General features: G+C 41.6%; 1 long non-coding RNA gene across 1 annotated transcript; it reads right to left on the reverse strand.

Moving 5' to 3' along the window:
* Nucleotides 1–13,918: 13,918 nt before the first annotated feature.
* On the reverse strand, nucleotides 13,919–19,272 carry LOC107075903 (uncharacterized). The gene is made up of 2 exons (XR_001477373.2): nucleotides 19,018–19,272; nucleotides 13,919–14,931 (listed from the first exon to the last, which is right to left on the reverse strand). It is a non-coding gene; the product is annotated as an uncharacterized lncRNA (long non-coding RNA).
* Between the last annotated feature and the right edge of the window lie 3,215 nt (nucleotides 19,273–22,487).

A 22,487-nucleotide genomic window follows, 5' to 3' on the forward strand; every position in this document is an offset into this window, starting at 1 on the left:
GTGTTCCTCAGGGCTCATTACTGGCTCCACAACTATTTAACACTTACATGTTAACTTTTAGTGAGCTATTAAGATCACATGGTCTCATTGATCATTTCTGTGCTGAATATACTCACATATTGTCATGGCTGACATTCCTCCCCTAGAGGGCGTTCCACTACTCCTCTCATTAGTTCCTTGATTGTTTCTATGTTCCCCAGGTGTGGCCTGTTATGTCTACTGCTATTTAAAGCATAGCGCCTCCAGTCTTCGGGGCTCAACATTAGGGTATGAAAGTCGCAAGGCCCGCCTAGCACCCTGCGTATCGTAGCCCTCCTGAGGGCATAGGCCTCATCCCCAACACCTCCCGTGTTCTGAGCCTGGAGGACCTCGCCCCGTTATCCCGGGATCTCCATGTTGGTTGAATGTTTTCCCCATTCCCGGGGATTTTAACCTTGTCATGTCTCAGGATGGATCTATTGTTAATTGACTCTTGGACTGTGCCCTGACCCTCCTTCAGACCTGCTCGGATTTGGAAGACACTCTTTGTCTCCCCCGCTCACTGTCTCATGTACTGTCACTGTTATTGTGCACCATTAAATCCCTGAGTATTTTCCCATACCACGCCTCCTCTTTCCTCCAGCTCTTAACGCATCACATAGGGTCTACTACAAAACCCGACATGAACTAAAAACCCTGTCCGTAACACATATGTGTTCATAGTAAACCTGTCACTGAAGTGGTTATCTCAGCACTCTCTAATAGGATCTCTGACATAAAAACTCAATATTTCCTTCACTTATACTGAAAAAACTAAAAGATATGCTTCTTGGCACCTCCCATCAATTGGCACTGTACTTGAAAGCTTGGGGGCAATATTTGGAACTGGCTTGTCTTCTCTAGAATTGATTACTGCAATGCTGGAACATCTGGGACAACAATGCATTCTCCTTACAATCAATGTCCAAATCACATTGTGCCAAAAGTAAAGTCCAGTGTGAAAGCCATTGTGAGAACATAACAGTAGCTATACTAGGAGGTGTAAAGGTGTGTGTGGTGTGTGTATCTCATCATCCAGTGATGCAAGTACACTTTTTTCTCACTGCACAGATAGTCACCACCAAATATTGGCTGCAGAGATCATATTGATTTTCATTACCCTGAAGAGATCATCAAGGGTTTTAAGTGTTACATGCTCAAATATACATAAGTTATCTTTATGTTGGTTTTAGTTTCTCTGAAGGCAGCTCTGAGAAACTCTGTTTTAGGTCTGTCTGGTAGCTACATTTTACAATTTTTACATAAAGAACAAGGCATCTCAATTAAACTAAAGTGTTATATGTGACAGGCAGTACGGAGGTGCAGTGGTAAGGATGCTATCTTGTAACCACTGCTGCCCAGGATTCAATTCCTGGCATGCTGTCTGCATGGAGCTTGTGCATTTTCCCTGTGTTCACATGGGTTTCCTCTGGTTGCTCTGCATTCCTCCAACAACACACTGATAGGTTAATTGATTTCTGGGAAAATTGTCACTGGTATGATTGTGTGCGTGTTTGTGACTGTCTGTGTGTCCTGCGAAGGAATGGCATCCTGTCCAAGGTGTATTCTTCCTTGATTCTGTTGCTTGCTGGGATAGGCTCCGGGTCCCCTGCGATCCTGTTTTAGATAAAGCAGTTAGAACATGAGTGAAAGAGTAATGAGTGATGCAATTAGGCTTCTATAACCCCTTTAATAAGGTATTTATTAAAAGGTTTATCTAAAGTAATGTAGGAGCATGGGTCAAAAACTGAATAAAGAACAGGATATAGTAAAAAAAGATTTAAGGGTCATCACCTCTGATTTGAGTCAGCTGTGTCAAACACACCATTTTAGGTTTGACTCTGTAGCCGATAGCTACAGAGGCATTGTCTACACGTGGGACCAGCTGATCACGTTCACTGGAGAGAAGCCATCGGTTCCAGAGGAGCTGAGGAGGAGAAGCCGAGGCTGTAAGGCTGGTGCGACGCGAAAGGCAAAGAGACGGAGATTTAAACCCTACCTTCCTTCGATCATCATGGAAAATGTGAGGTCCTTAGTGAACAAGAATGGACGAACTGGGAGCGTTGGTAAGGAGCCAGAGGGAGTATAGAGAATGCAGTATCATGTGTTTCACTGAGACGTGGCTGCAGGAACTTATTCCAGGCTCGAATGTTACCATCGCTGGCTTTCAGACAGTGTGGGCGGACAGAAACACAGAGAGCGGTAAGAGGAAAGGAGGGGGGCTCTTGGTGCTTGTCAACAACAGATGGTGTAATCCTGGACATACTCATGTTAAGGAGTGCGTCTGTAACCCGGACATCGAACTGAAAGCCATAGGACTGTGCCCATACTATCTGCCGCAGGAGTTTACATGCACCATCTTTGTTGTTGTTTACATTCCACCTACGGCAAACGTTGAGGCAACGTGTGACGTCATAAACACAGTCACAGCCAGGCTACAAACAAAGCACCCTAGCGCTTTTATAGCTATTTCAGGGGACTTTAACCACGTCTCTATTTCCACCACTTTGCTTACTTTCCACCAGTTTGTTAAGAGCCCAACCAGAGAAAACAAAACACTGGACTTTATATGCCAATGTTAAGGATGCATATACAGATGCAGCCATTAAAAACGAGTGAGGTACACCACGGTACCATACGGTAGGCGTATTGCATCCTAACGCGGTATGACGCAGTGTAACGTGTCATATGACGTCATATCATAAAAGTATCTGGAATCACCTTGTAAAACCGCCAGGAGGAGCCAATCAAGCTTAACCTCTCATGTATAGCATTTGAGCTTTTAAATTTAAACTGTGTATTACAGCATGTTAATCATCAGTCATTAAAAAGTCATTCAACCAGAGCTCAAAATATCACAAGGATCCTCAAGAGCACAACAAAGACTGTATTAAAAGATACTTGTATCAGATACATGAGGATCCAAGCTTTTTTATTTATGCTTTCTTATTTACGCTAAGACATAGTCTTTAAAATTTATCACACAGTAAAAAGTCAAATTTTAGGGGCATCCGTATACCAAAGATTATGGTACCGCTTCAGAAGGGTGTCAGCCAGTCAGATTCCAGGACCGGAATTATCTGTTTTATAATCGAGAATATGTAATCACATATCTAAATAAATTAATAATGATATTAATTTAACAATCTAAATATCTAAATCTATGTATCTATATAGCTGGTAGTATTACTGTTTTTCACTTTCTTTGTAAACACGTTTTGTAAACACCCGAATCGCAGGTGGATTCTGTTTTTTGGTCTGTTATGGTCTGTAGCTCAAATCCTGCTTAACTAAAAATTAGACACAAGAAGAGTATTATTGGACAATGTTGTGAGGCTCTGGTGGAATTTCTCTGTAAACTGAAGAGTTATAGAGGAGACAGGTTGTGTATCGCTTCTTTTGACATTCCAATGTTAATGCGACACGGAAGATAATGTGGTGTATTGGACGTTAGTGAAAAGATTTAATCATTTAATCTCTTTACTGTGCACATTTTAATCTGCTTAGTATTGTATATTTATATGGAATTTTACCACTAAAGGGACATTTTAGTAGATAAGCATAAAACGCAGAGGAGCATAACGAAGGTCATAAAGGTCATAAACGATATTAATTTAGGAACATAAACATATTATGTAAACTGTATGTTGCTGTTATTGGTATTTTAAAGAAAAAATACACACCAATACTCAATTTCTCCTACAGTATATTGACATTTTTTATATTTCAAAATAACAAATGTTTTTACTGTACTGTATGTACATTACACAGTGGTACCGCAGGTTGAACTGTAGGGCGCAAATCCACCTGAGCCCAAAAGCCCAACATATTAATGTGCATTCGCCTGGCGCTGCGCTGTTTTCATCACTCTCTGCGGGAGTGCTGGCTGTGACTAATTAAACCGGTTTCACAGGTATCTTCAAAGTAGAAAGCACCGAGTCTTCCAGCGAAAGACACTCCCCCCCTCCAAATCCCCTTTTTTTGCTTACAGTAGTAGTACTTAAGTACAGTACAGTACAGTAAGTACAGCACTTACTTACTGTAGTACTTCTTGCATTAAGAAAACTAGGCATTAGCATAAACAATAAGTAATCAATAATATTAAATTCAGCACTGTAATAAATTGTGCTAATAATAAATTCTATTCTACTCTGAGAATGTAGGGGGGAGGAAGAATGCCTGTGGTCTTTTCACTGATGAACTTGTGTCAAGCTGTCAACAAAAACCAGCTGTCAAAAAAACATTTTTTTTTAAATGTCAATTGTGTGTCCATAATATTGCTATTTTGATATTGCTAATTGCTATTGCTACTGAGTCTCTGTGTCTACATTACATTGTTTGTGAACAAACAGGTTTCACAGGTATTTTCAACCCCCAGCCACTGTTGTTTCATCGGTTGATATCCTGTAAAGCGCTTTGAGGAGCCACCTTTAAAGGCACTATATAAAATAAAGTTTATTATTATTATTAATATTGATCATATTTTTCCTCCCAGAACTTGTAAATTGTTGTTGTTATTGATGTTGTTATCCTGTAAAGTGCTTTGAGAAGCATACTGTCCAGCTTGTCAGGTGCATTCTCTTTTAAAATAATAAGTAGAGTTTTGGGGTTATTAGTGCTCCACTTACAGCAACCCAATGTAAATACATTTTGTCTCTAAATCCACCACCACTTGTATGAATCATAGCCCTGCCAAACAATACAAATTCCACTGCAATGGTTGTGTGCAGGAATTATTCAGTATGGCATCTCCATGTTCAAATAAACACTGCTCTGTGTGCAAATGCAAATGCATTTAAAAAAAGTTTTTTTTTTTAAAAAAGCCACCTTTAAAGGCGCTGTATAAAATAAAGTTTATTATTGTAAGAAAACCGGCTCAGGGACGCCAAATATGTAATCATAGCCAAAATGTAATGTAGTGGCTCTCTGAAGGCACCAGTTCTGTAGGGTTTGGGCATTTACTGAGACAATTATTAATTGTAGCAGTAAATCACAAAGTTGATACTTTTGATGGCTTTAGAGTCCAACCATGCGACATAACTCAAACAACACACACACACAGGTACCAATACACGAGGATACATTTATTAATACATAGAATATGCCTTAAACCTAACAGATCTTATCGAGAGGGTTATCAGAATACAAAAGGTATATATTCAGTCAGTTACAAAGTGTTACACATATCAAGAGGACATACGTTCAGTATATCATTCATTTAGACCGTTTCGTAAATGAACTTGGTTATAACTTCTACATTAGATACTCGAAACAAGTACATAACTCTTAGGAATTAAATTGATATCAACTGGTTGGGATAACAATTGAATTCTCGAGCTGTAATGCATTGAAGTTGAATACTCATCCAATCTCTGGGGATTCAGATCTCCCGCGGGCACAAAGAAACAGTTGCAGGCTGTTGCTGTCCAATCGGCGCTCTCTGGCTGTGTGCCAGGCTGTGCTGTGCAGCTTGCGACGGTGCGCTGAAGATGCTGCTGACCGGCTAGTTAGTGTTGGCTTTAACTAGCAAAGTTTGTGCACAGGAGAAAAGATGACTGTGGGTCCCAGCAAGTCAGGAAGAGGACCGGTTCGTTCCTGATGAAGAGCTAGTTCTGAATAGTGATTCAGCTGTCCACAGTTCCGACCTGTTCACGAGGCCTGCTGCTGGTGCTAACCTCGGGTGGATCCTCTGGTTATTCTCTGGCAACCTCCGCTCTAGACTCTTAGAACAAAGGAACTTTCTGGTACTCGGACACACTGGCCGTTCCGTGGTAGTCCGGGCTGAGTCTCAGGATGGTCAGGAGGCGCGCTGCGAGAATGTCCTGCCCTTGGGAGCCTTCTGCTCCTGGGCCGTCCTGCCCTGGAATTCTCCTTTGAATTCCCTTTAGGACAGTCCACAGAATTCTACTGAATCTCTTCTGAATCTTACTGAATCTCTCAGGCCCTCTGTGTTGCCTGTTTTTACCTGGAGGAACTTCAGCTCGTTGATTGGCTGAAAGTTCCATGGGCATCAGAGTCCCATGTGGGTTACTCGGCCCTACCAGTCCCTGATTGGTTGATCAAGGTGAGATATGAGTCACTTACTCCTGACACTTAGGAATGCAGTCCAGATGTCCATCTGGCACTCCCTAGACAGATAGGCGCCAATGGATGACCATTGATCATGATAGCCAGGCTTAGCTAAGTGCATCCCCCTTTGGGAGCTGTCCTTATCAAAGGAACCATCTTAAATCAGCCTGCATGAATAGTTTCTCTTTGGCTGCACCACAGAGATGAACAGAGAGATGAGGCCTAATTTGGGAAAGCTCAGAAACACTTAATTCTTTCTTATTAATAAGCCTCACCGCTACATTATTATTATTAATATTGATGATATTCTTCCTCCCAGGACTTGTAAAATTGTTGTTGTTATTGTTGTTATCCCGTAAAGCACTTTGAGAAACATACTGTCCAGCATATTGTATTTCATTGCACTTTGACAGATCGTCTTATAATCCCTTGTTGTTAGAATATCCCCCAAGAGGATATTCCTCCCAAGAGGATATAGAGAATATCCCCCAAGAGGTATCCAGGTAACAGTGAAACGGGCGTATAGTCTTGGGAGATCGCCCATTTTCCATGTAAATAGTTCCCTGGTTCCGCACCCCTTGGTGTCTCTCTCTCTCTCTCTCCGGAGGCCATCAGGAAATGGGAGCGGGGCAGCCTAAAGGGGGGAAGGTCGCCCTTGAGCGATGCTATCCGCGCACCGGAAAGCCAGAAGGAGCGCTTCACCCTTCCTGCTGTGGGAAGAGTTGGCCACAGCCGGGGCTTATTCCTTCCCTGCCTCACCGAGGGCAGACCCTGCCAGGCCCTTGTCGACACCAGTTCGACCATCACCCTGCTGCGGCCAGGTGTCCTGCCGGGCATCGAGGCAGCAAGACCCCCAGGGCGCTCACCGTTCACTTTGGGGTTGCGAGGGTGAAACACCCCTTCTACCTTGCCCCAGTCCGCGAGGACTGTATCCTGGGGTTGGACTGGTTGCAGCAAGTGGGTAGTTGCCTTGACTTGGTCCGACGAGAGTTGGTGAGGCAGGGGGAACGAATCAGTCTCGCGGTGGGCGGGGCGGGAGATGTCCAGGGTGTGTGGGTTGACCGGAGCGGGAAGCAGAGGTGGCAGGGGCCGGCGTCGCCTGGGCCTGTCGGAGCCGCAGGTGTCGGGGAGAGCGTGCCAGAGCTGACTCCCAAGATGGTGAGATAACCTCGCCACTACCCGAAGTCTGTAAGGCACTCTGTGCACTGTGGGAGGCCTTGGAGGTGAGGGACAGGTTGCTTCCCCCCTTTAGGCCGCCCCACTCCCGTTTCCCAACAGCCTCCAGAGTCCCCGGGGATCCAGCGCCTGGCACTCCCAGGCGATGTGCTCCCCCAGCATCACCGCGCTGGCCGTCTCCTCCACTCCATCTGATTCCCCGTGCTCCCCTTCGTTGGTGCCCACCGGTCTCCTCAAATACGGTATCAGCCTGCTCAGCTAGAGCCAGGGCCTGCTCCAAGGGGACCAGCGCGGACAGCATCAAATGGCGCTGCACCTCAGTCGGCGCCAGGGCCCAGAGGAACGCCTGGAGCGCTATCTCCCAGTGGGCCTTCTCCAGGAGAGTAAGGTAACCCTGGCGGGCTAAGTAGGCCACGTCTGCGGCAACTGGACCCAGTGGCTCTCCTGCTAGGCTGCAGCGTTGGGCCAACCTTGCCTGCAGCAGTCTCTGTGCCTCCCCTCTCCTGCCAAAACGCCTCGGGAGGGCCGACGCCAACGCCGCGTAGTTGTACCACTGGTCCCTGGGTACATCCAGCAATGCCTGGCAGGCCACCTCACTGCCGTCCTGGAGGGGAAGGCCTGAGACCAGCCGTTTGCCCAGGCCGCCATCTGGAACTGGGCCTCAAACATTTGCCATGGGATCTCCCCATTATAACGGCTCGGTCTCACCGGCGCAGGCTGGAGCAGGGGTAGTGGGCTGGACTCCGCTGGTCTAGCGTCTCCTTCCTGTCACACGGACTGAGGCAACCCAGGAAAGGGCCCCCCTACCGCTGTGTAGGTCACGGTGGGGTAGCCCTGATAAGGGCTGTGGCCACTGGCAGTGCTGAGGGGTCATCCCGGCCCCTGGCGGCTGCTGCTCACCCCCAAAAGGCGCTTTAGGGGGTCACTCGGATGCTGGGGGAACTGGGGCTTCTCTGAGTCCGACATCATCAGCCGTTCATCCTCCCGCTTTGACACCAATGTAATGAATTTGGGTTTGTTGAGGACAAACAAAGAGACTCAAACTTGTGGAGTTAAAAACTGCGCTTTATTTAATCTCCGTCACCACCCGACAGCAACACTCCCATGCCCAGACGAGAGAGAGACACAAGACAAGCCCGCCAAGAGCGCGGGCCCGAGAGAGAGAGAGAGAAACACCAAGGGTAGCGGAACTAGGGAACTATTTACATGGAAAATGGGCGATCTCCCGAGACTGTACGCCCGTTTCACTGTTACCTGGATACCTCTTGGGAGATATCCTCTATATCCTCTATATTCTAACAACAAGTGATTATAAGACGATCTGTCAAAGTGCAATGAAATACAATATGCTGGACAGTATGCTTCTCAAAGCGCTTTACGGGATAACAACAATAACAACAACAATTTTTTCAAATCCTGGGAGGAAGAATATCATCAATATTAATAATAATAATAAACTTTATTTTATATAGCACCTTTAAAGGTGGCTTTAAAAAAAAATAAATGCATTTACAGAGCAGTGTTTTCTTGAACATGGAGATATGATACTGAATAATTCCTGCACACAATTATTGCAGCGGAATTTGCATCGTTTGGCAGGGGTATGATTCATACAAGTGGTGATGGATTTGGAGACAAAATGTATTTACATTGGGTTGCTGTAAGTGGAGCACTAATAACCCCAAAACTCTACTTATTATTTTAAAAGAGAATGCACCTGACAAGCTGGAGAGTATGCTTCTCAAAGCGCTTTACAGGATAACAACAACAATAACAACAACAATTTACACGTTCTGGGAGGAAAAATATGATCAATATTAATAATAATAATAATAAACTTTATTTTATAGAGCGCCTTTAAAGGTGGCTCCTCAAAGCGCTTTACAGGATATCAACCGATGAAACAACAGTGGTTGGGGGTTGAAAATACCTGTGAAACCTGTTTGTTCACAATGTACTGTAGACACAGAGTGTTACACCAATGCATTAGCATGTTAAAGCGATTCCATTGAGGAGCCGGGCACGATCATTGTTTTGTTCCTTGATTTTCTGATCTGCAAGGCCATTTGGCTGCAGGGAATGTGAATTCTGTCTTGCATTGCCAGATTGTGAAAAAATTAAAATATTTTAATCAAGATGGGGGGTAAAGGAGTCGTCTCTATGACACTCTCCCTTATAAAATTAACGTGAAACAAAACAAAAACTAAAAATAAGATACAATCTACAGACATTCACAATATAAACATATCTTAAAACATTTACATATATTGTTAAATTATTACTTTAAATATATACTTTAAGTTACTGAAACAGCCAGTTAATAAAATCGTTAGAATTTTGTTCTTGTTTGGAGGTGGGGATATTCTGACAACAATTGATTTAAAGACAATCTGTCAAAGTGCAATGAAATACAATATTACGCTGGGTAGACGTTCCGAGGTCAAATTCTTCCGCGACGGGGGTACCTTTAAAGCGGAGATGACGAAAATAAAGTTTATTATTAATTTGCTGGACAGAGAGGAGAACATTATTATGCAGAACACAAAGATAACGATTTACGTTGCATTGCCAGATTGTTATCAATAAAAATATTTAATTAAACACGGGTTTGTGATTTAAATGGAAATGGGGGTGACAGGAACTCTTAATCTAAATAAAAATAAAATAAATAAAACAGGTTTCAATAGTTAATAACCACTTTTTATGCGCGAAACACGGGTGATTTTTCTTCCTCCTGATCAGTTTAGAAATCTGTGTACACTGTAAGGTTTTTTCTTCCTAATTAAACTTTTAAAATACGCGTATCGAATAGAAGCAGCATATATGCTGTTTTCTTCCTGCTATGTAGAACAGATCAGCAAGTTTTTTTTTCTCCAATCAGAGGGGTGTCAGATGGTGTCAGCCAATCACCATTCTGAAGCCTACCGTAATCTCTGGTATAGGGACACCCCAGAATCCTGTCGCATTTTCATTTTAGGAAATTATTAAACGCTCGGTTAAAAGCAAGGGAGATTGTCAGTTATAGTGGACATAAAAACAAGAGTTTGCTGCGGTGTTATTGGAAACCCAATTTTAACACAAATTGCCAGCATTATATCCTAGAAGACACAGACCAGCACCAGACCGGGAGAATAAATGAAAATGCAGATAAACTACGGATTGGACAGTTTCCAAGTGCTTGTACAATCGATGGAAATGTTCAAATAAATGTGCAAAAGAAATAAAAAAATAATTTATTCCTTTATCATATTGGCTAGCTAATGTCCTCTCTTTGCTAGTTACCTGTGGCTGTGTTCCTGCATTGCGTAATAATGAGTAACTATATTCTCAGGCGGAGGAACGTAAACAGCTTAATATTCGCGTTAAATAATTTTTTAAAATTAAAATTCATTCTATACAGCAATCGCATATTTGGGGACCGTTTCATAAAACTTTGATGCTTAAAATGTTTAGGGAGAAATGGAAGACTGGTGTGTGTTTTTTCTTTAAACTACCAAGACCAGCCATATACAGTACAGTTTACCTACAGTAATATGTTTATGTTCCTAAATTTATATCGTTTAAGACCTTCAGATGCGTTATGCACGTCTAAAATTTCCCTTTAGTGGTACAATTTCATATAAATATTCAGTACTAAGCGGATTAAAATGTGCACAGTAAAGAGATTAAATGATTAAATCTTTTCACTACCGACCAATGCACCACGAGTGCCCGTCGGTCATTTTGGCCAGCCAATCACTTACCGCGGTGCACTGCGGTGGCTTGTGGGTAGTTGCGTGCGGTACGGGTTTGTATCGTGCATTTTGAATGGCTGCATCTGTAGTTCCACAACCCTTCTCCCCCTTGGCAGATCAGATCACAACCTTGTCTTGCTTACACCACTATACACGTCTATTGTCCAGCATCTACCTGCGACCATGAGGACTGTGAGGAGATATGGAGGATATAGGCTATGGAGGATCTAGGTGGTGTTTTGGAGGCTACCGAGTGGGATGTGCTGTGTGAACCACATAGGGACGACATAGACAGCATGGTGGACTGTGTCACTGACTATATTAACTTCTGCATAGACAACAAAATCCCCAACAAAGACGTACACTGCTTTTCCAATAACAAACCCTGGATCACCAGCGACCTGAAAGAATGAAATGAATGAAATTCAGACCTGAATGAAAAGAAGAGAGCCTTTAGGAAGGGGGATAAGGAAAAGGTCAAGCGTATACAGAGGGAACTCCAGTAGGAAGGTAGAGGACAAGCTGCAAAGGAATAGGGTGAGAGATGTATGGAGCAGCATGAGAGAGATCGCTGGCTTCAAACAGGCTGGGGGTGCAACGGAGGGGAACCTGGAGATGGCCAACGAGTTGAACCAGTTTTTTAACAGGTTTGATTCAGGCCCCTCTGTGGCTCAACACCCATCCCCACTTAGCCACATGCTCCCTAACCCTTCACAGCTGCGACTGCCCAACACCTCCTCCATCCCCCGACAATCATGGCCACCTACAGCTACGACCCCCAACAGCTACTCAGCCCCCCATCCCCCACAGCTGCCATTCTACAACACCTCCACCATTAACACCTGCAGCACTGACAGTGCTATGAGCACCATCCCCCAGACCAGGCTGACCATCATGGCTGACCAGGTGAAGAAGGAGCTGAAGAGGCTGCACCAGGGTAAGGCCACAGAACCAGACAACGTCTGTCCCAGAGTTCTGAGGGCCTGTGCTGACTGTTCAACCTGAGCCTGCACTTGGAGAGAGTCCCTGTGCTCTGGAAGACATCATGCCTGGTCCCGGTACAAAAGAAAGGGCTCCCCTCTGTCCTCAACAACTATAGACCAGTTGCACTGACTTCTCATGTCATGAAGACACTGGAGAGGCTGGTCTTATCCCACCTGAGACCCCTGGTTAGCTCATCACTGGACACCCTAAAGTTCGCCTACCAGCCCAATGTTGGTGTGGAGGATGCGATCATCTACATGCTGCAAAGAGCCTACTCACACCTGGACAGGGCTGGCAACACTGTAAGGATCATGTTTTTCGACTTCTCCAGTGCCTTCAATACCATCCAGTCCTTACTTCAAAGGAGGAAGCTGGAGGAGATGCAAGTTGATGCCTCCATGACCTCGTGGATCACTGATTACCTGACAGGCAGACCACAGTCTGTGAGACTTCTGAACAGGTAGTGAGTAACACAGGGGCTCCTCAGGGGACGGTTCATTCTCCATTCCTCTTCACCCCCTATACTTCGGACTTTAAGTACAACTCAAAGTCATGCCACCTGCAGAAGTTCTCAGATGACTCTGCAATTGTGGGATGCATCAAGGGTGGGCAGGAGGAGGAGTACAGAGGACTGGTCAGCAGCTTTGTGGAGTGGTGTGGGGAGAACCACTTGGAACTGAATGTAACAAAGACAAAGGAACTGGTGATAGAAAAAAGTCAAACCTGTCTACATCCATGGGAGTGGCGTGGAGATGGTGGACTCGTACAAGTACCTGGGAGTGCACATCGACGACAGACTGGAATGGTCTAAGTACATCGAGGCCATCTACAAGAAGGGACAGAGCCGACTTTACTTCTTGAGGAGGCTCAGGTCCTTCAATCTATGTAGTAATATGTTCTATCAGTCGGTGGTAGTGAGCGCCATTTTCTAAGCAGTGGTATGCTGGGACCCTGGGATTAGAGCAGTGGATTCTAAAAGGCTGAACAAGCTCATCAGGAGAGCAAGCTCTGTCATTGGGTCTGACCTGGACCCCTTGGAGGTAGTGGCTGAGAGGAGAATGGTGTCCAAACGACAGGCCATCATGGACAACATCTCCCATCCCCACTATGACAGGCTTGTAGAAATGAAGAGCACGTTAAGCAATAGAATGATTAATCCACGGTGCGACAGGGAGCACTACAGGAGGTCATTCTTGCCTTCTGACATAAGACTGTACAACACATCCACCTTGCCTCTGGGCAGAGACAACATTGACAGTGACCTGTTTCTGGACTGAACACATCTACACATCCATTGCTCCATTTGTTCTTTTTTTTTTTGTTTACAACCGTTTTTTGTGCAATATATGCCAGAGACCCATGAAATACATTTATATTTATATTGATATCTATATTTACATCTATATTTATATTCATATGTGCAATACGATTTTTCTGCATACTGTTCTGTTCTAGTTTGTTCTTTGTGTGTCCTGGACTGTGAGTTACTCTTTTAGTGCACCCTTCACTGTACTGATTGTATTTCCCTCACGGGATCAATAAAGTATCTATCTATCTTACGTATAGTTAGCAAGCTAGTCAGATTTTAAAAATGAAGAAGCCAAGTATAGGAGGATTGGCAAGGAAATCACAAAACAAAATGCTGACTGGGGAAACCTTTTGTAAATTGAATAGAATGTCTAGAAATGCAAAGAGATCCACATATATTTCAGAGACACGTACATTACAAACGGATGATTCTGAGCTGCAGGAAAGCAGTTCACAACAATTTCAAAAGACCAATTCTTCATTAAGGGAGTCAAAACTCATTCTCAGAACAATCAGAACCTCAACGCACAGGACAAGAGGACCCAGTGCAGGACTAAAAACATACTAACTACAGGGGTATGAAGAAGTGTACTCAGGGATTCAATGAAATATTCACGGTGAATACAGCATTGTTCTGTGCAATTTTATTATGATTACAGAATAACCTTTTAGAATAGTTTAAACATGTCGAACTATCTGCAAACCTGTTTCATTTCTACTGATGTTTTTTAAATTTCTTTCATCAATGGGGTTGAATACATCTGGGGACACTGTGGCTAGCTGTCTAAACTGTATATGAATAATGTGTATCAATAGTATTTATAGGCAATTGTATTTCAAATCTCACGGTTTTTATTAATTGACAGCTTTAAGCAACATAGACTTGGAAATGTGAAGGAAAAATATGTGTACTGTACATTGTATTATTAGTAGTACTACAAGGAATTCTAAATAACAAACAATGAAGAGTCTGCAGCATACGCTCAGTGTTTAAGTGAGGATGTCTATGATAATGTTTACAAAGAAACTATAATTTTGCAGACAAATGTGCTAGTTAAGCAAAGAATACTATCAATTATATTTCTTGAAAGATTGATTCTCCATTTTGATCGATTTGATATAGAAAATAACCAGGTGTTGCTGTAAATCTACTTTGTAGAGTGGTCATGCCCTTCTTCATCCACCCAGGGGCCTGCTCCTAACTTGTGGATCTTGATGCTGTGGTCAGCTGCTATAATGAAAGATTTTCCAGGAGTGACACTGTAGTTGAGCACCACGGTTTCCAGGCAAGTATTTCTGTCATGCTCATCTTCCACGAACACACAGGCATAGTCGACGCCTTTCTCAGGAAACGGTAAGAGTGTGTTGATGTCGAGTTGAATGTATTGGTCCTTGAGATCAGACTTAAAGACCTTCTTGGTGCTGGACTCTCCACCGTCGTGTAGCACCATTTCTTCAAGCTCCTTCTTCTCCACTCCATAAAATATACGAAGTGGCTTCCCAGTTGCATTTGCCACATGGAGTTTGGAGCATGGTCTTGCAGATCGTAGGTTAATTGTGACATTTCCACCAGCATGAACTAAAGATGCAGATGAAGTTGAAGATGCTCCAGCTCCCATATTGTCTTTCTGCCAAAACTGTACTGAAATGTAGAGACAGATATCAGTAAATAAAAAAAAATTCCAAGTTTAATTATATTTTCAACTTTTTTCATGTTTGTACAGAAGAACAATATATGACACAGTCATTGTGGAGAAGAAACAGGACTCAAACGTTGTGAGAAAAAGTTTGTGAACCCCTTGGAGCTATCAGTATTCCTACATAAATGACTGTAAAATGTGCTAATTTTCATTAAGTCATAATAATAGATAAACACAATCTGACAAAATAAATAACACACAAACGATTATACCTTTTCTTGTCTATATTAAATACTTTGTTTAAACATTCTTTGTCTATGTTCAAAAAAAGTATGTGAACCGCTTGGTTAATGATCTCTATTAAAGTGGGTTATTGGAGTCTGGAGTTCCCATCAATAAGATGACATTCAGGTGTGTGTCTGAGGTCTCCTGCCCTATAAAAAATTCCATAATTCAATTCAATTTAACTTTATTGTCATTAAACTTACACAGGTGCATAGTATAATGAAAAGTGTTTCTCATTATTCACTCAATGTTTGGGTACCAACAGAATCTGCTCTTCGTAACAAAGATATGATGAAGTGAAACATGCCCCTATCAAAAGAGGTTTCAGAGGACCAGAAAGAAGAGAAGAACAGTTGCTGATGCTCATAAGGCTGAAAAGGGTTACAGAAGCATTTCTAAAGATTGGCCTCCATCAATTCAGTCATGCGGATAGTGTACAAATAGAAGAAATTCAGTAGCACTGCTACTCTCCCTAGGAGTGGTTGTCCAACAAAAATCAGCCATACAATCTCAAGGAGGTGACAAAAAACACTAGGGTAATGGGTAAGAATCTGCAGACATCTCTTGCACAGGCTAATGTCTGTGTTCATGAGTCCACAAGAAGAACACTGAACAAAGCGGTGTCCATGGGATGATAGCATAGAAGAAACCCCTGCTATAAAAAAAAAAACATTGCTGCCCACGTTTGACAAAGACCAGCTGGATGTTCCAATACTCTACTGGAATAATATTCTGTGGACAGATGAGACAACAGTGGAACTTTTAAAAAATAAACAATGTTATGTTTGGAGGACATAAAACATTACATGGCAACACAAAAACCTGATCTATGAAGCGGGGTGGAGGGAGAATCATGGTTTTATGGAATTATTGAGGGAATAATAAATTCCAAATTGTATCAGCAAATTCTACAGGAGAATGTCAGGCTATTCATTTATGATCTGAAGTTGAATCATGTAGCAGGACGATGATCCTAAACACAGGAGTAAATCTACATATATTGGCTTAAACTCAGGACATTTAGCATTTTGGAATGCCCAAGTCAGAGTTCTGATCCAACTGAAATGCTGTGGTATGACCTAAGGTAAGCCATTCATGCAAGTAATTCCAATAATACCAATTAACTGAAACACTGTAAAGAAGAAGGGTCCAAAATATCTTTAAACCAATATACAGGACTACTCAATGTGCTTAAAGTTATTGCTGCTATTGATGCTATTATCATCCAGTTGGATGCTGCACACATGTGGTGGTGGAGGGGAGTCCCCATTACCTATAAAGTGCTTTGAGTGGAGTGTCCAGAAAAGTGCTATATAAGTTTAAGCAATTATTAATTATTATTATTATTTCCCTGGTACTTCACACTGCCTTGGAGAATTTGGATGATAAAGACACATGTTAGAATTCTATTCATTGATTAGAGCTCCATCTTGAACAGTATAGCTCCATTCAGACTAGTCATCAAGCTTAATTATCAGGTCTCAGCACCTCTCTTTGCGGTAGGGTTCTAGATTTCCTGACAGGCAGACCACAGACTGTGAGGGTTGATGGAAGGCTCTCTTCCACACAGACTGCCAGTATAGGCATTCCTCACTGTTGTGTGCATAGCCCCGTGCTGTTTCCCTTGTTTCCCACAATTGTGTGGCCAGACACAGCTCCAAGTGCCTTGACAATAATCTCTCCCTCAATGTCAGCAAAACTAAAGAGCTGGATATTGATCTTAGAAAGCAGGGTGGGGAACATACCCTCATTCACATCAATGGGGTGGCTGCAGAGATGGTTAGCAGCTTCAAGTTCCTGGGTATTTTCGTTACTAATGATTTAACTTGGACCAACATGTAACTAGGGCTACAAAGAATGCACAACAGTGCCTTTACTTCCTCAGACAGTTTGTAAAATTTGGTTTATCTTAATATATTCTTAATACATACTATAGTTGCACTATTAAAAGTGTGTCCGCATTTGTTATTACAGTATGTTTTGGCAGCAGCTCGTTTTCTGACCGAATTGTGACACAGGAGGTGCTCAGGTCAACCCAGTCCATCATTGAAGTACAGCTCCCCTCTGTTGAAAACATTTTACAACTCACTGTCTCAGGAAGGCCAGCAGTATTGCTAAGGATTACAATCATCCTGGTTTCTCATTTTTCTCTCCACTGCCCTCTGGTAAGCCTTATGCTGAAGGAACATAAAGGCATGTACCTCCAGATTCAGAGACAGCTTCTTCCCACAACATGTCAAACTATCGAATTCTACCTCTACCACTGACTCACACTGATGTTATTTAACTTTATTGCGCCAGCTGTGGTTCTGTGTATAGGTTTAATGTTAGGTTAGTGTCTTTGTATTGGAGCATATGCAAATAAGCACTTCAATTGTGTGTATGACAAATAATCTGAACTAAAGGGAGTTTCCATGTGTTGTATGGAACATGTTCAAGTTCACTGATAACACTGTTCTCATAGGGCATATCACAAACAATGATGAGTCTGTACTAAGGAATGAAGTAGTTGAATTAGTTTAAAAAAACCTAGAACTACATTTTAGTAAAACCAAAAACTGGTGATGGACTTTAGGCGAAGCTAAGGAGGACTCTCATCACTGTGCATCAGTGGTCAGACTGTAGAGGTGGTGGAGAATTTGAAGTTTCTTGGCATCACCATCTCCCACACTCCAAATGGGAGGTTAACACGTCCATCATGGTGAAGATAGGTCAACAGAGGCTGTTCTCCCTGAGACAGATAAAGATGTTTGGAGTGTGTAGGATGGAAGCACTTCAGCCCAGGAGAAGAAGCAGCTAGAGACAGTAATGTATATCAGATCCAAAACTGTAGGAGACCACCTTCCCTCTGTGGACCACCTCTCTAGACTGAAACATAAAGCTGTAAAGAACCTCTTTGACACTTCCCACCCTCACCAGCCTCTGTTTACTTCTCCCCTCTCTCCCCACCTACCCAGAGATTTTTTAAATGTTTGCTTACTTATTTTAGTACTGGTGTGTGTTTAAGATGGTGTGTGAATGATTTGGGTGTATGCATTCTACTATCGTCTTTGTTGACATGTTGTTTATTTGTATTGTATGTCTTTAAAGGTATGAGGTGACCAAACAAAATTCTGTGCAGCTGGTTATGTCAAGAAAGCAAAGAAATAAAATGTTTTAGATGGGTCGAATGGCCAACTCTCATTTGTTACCGTTCTTTGGGGATTATTCCGTACTTTTTGTATCTGTAATTTGAATTTAAAACTTTAAAAATTTAAAATAAAAGAAAATATAAATAACCATGTCATGAATAGAGAACTGTGGAAGGGTGTTCAAGTGAAAATGAGACCTTTAAGGTTTACGACTATGAGAACACTTATTCTTCACATCTACACACATAAGAGAATATCAAATTTAGTGACAACGCAAGAGATACAGGATGCAAGCATGCATTGTCAACATTGTACTATATGCTGGATTTAAACTTTGGGTACAGATAGACTTTTATTTAGAACATGAGCATAGCATCTCTGAAAACCGATGAAAAAATCATCCTTTCTGATGACTACTCTTGTCCTCTTTGTTGCTACAATCTCATGTTTTTCCTCAGTCAATTGTTAGAGGATTATACAGTATCATTTGAGACACTTGTCTGAGCACATTGAGTCTTCATTAAGAATCCTCTGCCTAATACCATATTAAAACAAAATACATTGTAATTCATAAGTTTCAAAGTTTCAAGTGCTGAAAATGAATGAAGTCTGTATTAATAATATTGACTATTATACTGAAACAAAGAACACATTAGGGTATTGGTACAGTACCTGTGCTGGATGGAAGGTTGTTCAGGAGCAGGAGTCTGACACCTGGAAAATCAAGATACTGTGGGATTGCTGTTTTCTGTCCTTTGAAGCGTGAGATGTCTTCTGCTTAGAGTCACTCCTAACGTTTCCTTTAGCTAAAATGTTCCAAAACAGTTCATTTATATGTTTCAGACAAGAAAGGTTCGGCCTCTGTCCAAAGTGATTGGTTCTTTGAATTAATGCACTTTATCAAAGCTTCCTGCTCATTGCTGTAGATGTTTGCCACCTAAGGGGGTGTGATTTAATTCTTTAGACATTATGCAAAAAAAGGAATTTGACAGAGTTTCATAACATTTGTGTGTACTATGCAATGCCTTATCATTTTTTTTAGTGAGCTACTCTATTTTTATTAATATAGACAACAGAGCCAAATAAAAAATATTCATAAATAATTAGACAAAACTGTGTAATGGAGATGTATATCTATGAGTCTGATAATCAAACTATGTTGTATAATAACATTTTACGTAAATATTTTAATTCACTTTTTTGTCTTAGATCCTTCTTTAATTGTTATGTTTCCAATCACTGCTTCCATGTTTGATGACTCACATATGAAAACACCCATTTTAGGAATAGCTTGAGAGTCTGCATCTGTGTAACTTCACCCAACTGAATTAATTTTAATTAAAATGAATACACAATTGTTTACGAAATGACTCATATTTTAAACCGTTTTACTGTAAATTGTCTGTAGCTAGGCAAATTCTGTGTGATATTATTTTCATTTTGAAAGGTAATGCATGTTTACAAATACTTAGATTTAGAAAATGTAGCCAGATAAGTCTTCAGTTGTTTTCCTCTTCCTAGTGCAATACCATGACCAGGAGGAAACCAATACCAACAAATCCCAAATGTTTTTATTGTTGGCTCTGCTGTTTTTCTGTTGACAGCAATTTTGAAGGTACAGTAAAAGCTTCATCTCATTACAGTTAAATATAATTATTTCTTATGGCAAGTGTGATATTTGAATGCAGAATCATGCATCATTTTCCACCCTTTCCATCCCATACACATGCTGTATACTGTATTCTGAGAGGCATTACAAACATGCTATTGGTTTCAAAGTGATTTGCTGCTTTTGTCATGTCTCTAGGGATATCCTGAAACCATTTTCTGTGACTACAGCCATTTAGAAAAATAAAACATGTTAGACATTAAAGTTAGGAGAGGGAGAGAATTTGAAAGAAATGGTCAGTTCTATGAGAGCTGTGTTAATCCTTTAATGTCTGATTAGGTTTGGTTTGATAATTTCATCTCATTTTTAATCTCCTCTAACACTGAATCCTTTGTTGAAATATTAATGAATGTTAAGTTACCGATGCAAATATGTTTGTTTTAAAACTATAGCTTTAGAACATCTGGAAAAATGCAACAATAAAATAATAGTATCCTTACACTTAAACCGTGTTTTTCTGGACACTCCACTTGAAGCGTTTTTATAGGCTCCACCACGATGATGTGATGGCAGCCATAGTTTGCCAGTACGCTCCCCACACACCAGCTATCGGTGAGGAGGAGAACAGAATGATGAAGTTCAGAGATTATTGGGGGTTATTGGGAGGCTGTGATTGGTAAAGGCCAATGGGAAAATTGGAGAGGACACTAGGGGTAACATCCCTACTCTTTTTGTGAAATTCCCTGGATTTTTAATGACCATGAAAAGTCAGGAGAAATGCATTCTTATTGAGGAGCTCCCCCTCAAAATCTCTATGCTAGAGGGAAGGATAAAAAAATTGCAGGATATCAAACAGTCAGAAGAAGACTTTGAACTGTGTTATTAAAAAGTGTCCCTCAGTCAGAGTGTTTGTTGCCATGCTGAACCACACGCACACCTTTCACCGACGCCTGGATTACTAATTCACTGCTGTGGATTCAGCTCAGCAATGCTCGCTTCCTGTCTCCTCGGGAGTACAAACTTAAAACAGGTACACCATCTTCACAGATAATTTCTTCTGTATCTCAGCTAGTCCCCAGGATTTTAATTGTTGGCCACTGTATCACACATGAAAACATGTTTGGAGAAACATTATCCTGGCACCAGAGTTAAAGATTTTGAAGTACAGTGTGCTCACAGAACGTAACTGTTATCATTCATTGCTGCACACAAGACACTATATTGCAGAAACTGGAAACAGCAAAGCAGTATTTGTGTGTCAGACTGAAGCAGTTCGGAAAGAAGTTTATGTTGTCTGGTCCTATTCCAGGTTTTAATCCTGGATGTGAAACATTTAGCAGGCTTTTCTTTATAGCCCTTTGTGAATAACTGGGATACTTTGTGGGAAAGGCAGAATTTTTTTGCGAGAGATGTTCTGCACCCCAGTCAGTTTGGCTCAAAAAGGCAGTTTAAGAATTTTGAAGAAAAGTGCAATACTGTATGTTTGGCTACTTTCTCAACAAGTTCCCTCACTCTCACTTTCCCTTGCTCAAAACAGAGTTGCTGTTGTGTCAGTTCTTAGAAAGCACAAGAACAACATGCACTGGTGCAATTCTGAGTAATCTGATTGCTATTAACTGTAGATCATCATCCACTGTCACTGTTCTGTTAAGCTTACTTCACCCCAGGTTTGTTTGTAACAAAACCTTTATTGTTGATTAATTATTACTTAATTTAAACTGAATCTTAGTTAAAGAAGGGTGAGAGTGACCTAGTTTTAACCTTTCCTCCACACTATAATTTTCTGAGTAAACTGAGAGAAAAGGGTTGGGGGTGGTAGTTCCTACATTTTAACTGCAGTCTAATTCAATTTGGGATTTTTTCTCATTTTAAGCTTTCATTGTGCAAATCTGGCCCCACCATTCACTTGCACTGAACGATAATGGACAATCACCTAATTCGAAAAGTTCTCTTTTAGAATGTTTTGTTTATTTGCTGTTAGTGTAATCATTTGTTTGAAAAATAAAGTTTATTCTGATAAAAAATAAGCTACATCTCCCTATAGTTAAATATTATTATTTCTAATGGCAAGTCTGGTATTTTAATGCAGAATCATGTATCATTTTCCGCCTTTCCATCCAATATAACGATATGCTGTATATTCCAAGAGCCATTACAAACATAACCAATGCTATTGCTATTGGTTTACTGCTTTTGTCATGTCTCTAGGGATATCCTGAAATCATATTCTGATACCCGAGCCTTTTATAAAAAACATATTAGACATTAAAGTGAAGGAGAGATATTATATGAAATGGTCAGTTCTATGAGAGCTGTGTTAATCTTTTAATGTCTGATTAAGTCTGGTTTGATAATTCATCTCAATTCATATATGAATTGGCTACATTACTCTGCTCTCCTCCCCACTAATAGCTGATGTGTGGTGAGCGTTCTGGTGCACTATGGCTGCTGTCGCATCATCCAGGTGGATGCTGCACATTGGTGGTGATGGAGGGGAGTCCCCATTACCTGTAAAGCACTTTGAGTGGAGTGT

The sequence above is a fragment of the Lepisosteus oculatus genome, chromosome 18 (genome assembly GCF_040954835.1).
Source record: "Lepisosteus oculatus isolate fLepOcu1 chromosome 18, fLepOcu1.hap2, whole genome shotgun sequence".
NCBI lineage: Eukaryota > Metazoa > Chordata > Actinopteri > Semionotiformes > Lepisosteidae > Lepisosteus > Lepisosteus oculatus.